Raw genomic sequence first — 1,312 nt, 5'->3', positions numbered from 1 at the left:
CATAATTAAGTATAAACATTTAAGAGACATGTACACGTAAAGGAAAAACAATTAATACATATGTTTAAAAAACAGTAAAATTTAAAATATGTGTAAAAATATGTAGACTAATTTATTGAAACTAAACTGGAAAAATAAATATTGACTGTCTATTAAAATATAAAACAGGAGATAAAGTTCTCTAATTGGTGCCTCTAAATGTATTTATTTAATAGTTAATTTATATAATTCTGCTTTTATTTCTAATTATGTCAGTTTTGGTCCTCCGTACTGCAGAAGCCTGATTATCATTCCTTCAAATCAGGTGTGTTGGAGCAGAGAAACAGGTAAAACATGCAGGGCTGCGGCCCTCCAGGACCAGGATTGCCCACCCCTGGTCTAACCCCAGTTTCTTTGATGCCCCCCCTGCAGGTACCAGCTGATTGAAAACACCCGCTGCAACATCACTCTGCTCACAGAGCTGCAGGCGCAGGACGACAGCAGGAGGTGGAGGTGTCAGGTCACCACAGGGGTCAGCAGGGCTGCGTTTGTGGACTTCACGTCCTCCTTCCTGTTCCGAGCCTCGGCCTCGGCCTCGGAACAGACCCAGAGGCCCCCCGTCACACGGGGGTGTCCCCCGGAGCTGCCCGTCAGCCGCATCCTGCTCTGTGTGGCTCTGCCCCTCATGGTCAGCATCGTGGGTTTCTTCACGTGGAAATCGGACCAGAAGAAGGAGCGGAAGTCAGCAGCTGTCATGGAGCTGCAGGAAGTTCACTGACGGTCCAGCACCAGATCGGACCTCTCTGAGCCCCTCAGTCTTAAAGACCAGTCCGGATCTGAACCTACAAACAGTGTTCATCTCTTGATTTCTGGCATTTCAAACTAAAAACAAAAATACAAACTTTGAAACAGCTTTAAGTTTTGAAATAAAAACTATATATTTATAATATACTTTATCCTCCTCCTGTTCTTGGAACAAAAAGACCAATAAGGTCTTAAAGCTGAGGTCTTGGTGGTCCTGTTGACCCAAGGACAGCAGGAGGGTAAGATCTGTTTGATCCAGTTTAAAAAGATAAAACATGCTCATTCTTGTTTACATGTTCATTATTTTAGATTTCCCTTTCTGTAACTGTTTATATTACAAATATTTTGAACAGACATGGGGAACTTTATATTTTTGTTCCGTGCATGTTTCATGTTCTAAAAATGTGTTATTTCAGTGGCAGTTATGTGTTTTTATCATAATGTTAAAATTTGTGGACATTCTGGTCACAAGAGGATGAATACACACACACACACACACACACACACACACACACACACACACACACAC

Source organism: Austrofundulus limnaeus, unplaced genomic scaffold (assembly GCF_001266775.1).
Source record: "Austrofundulus limnaeus strain Quisiro unplaced genomic scaffold, Austrofundulus_limnaeus-1.0 Scaffold458, whole genome shotgun sequence".
NCBI lineage: Eukaryota > Metazoa > Chordata > Actinopteri > Cyprinodontiformes > Rivulidae > Austrofundulus > Austrofundulus limnaeus.
Note: the sequence above shows the minus strand (reverse complement) of the source record.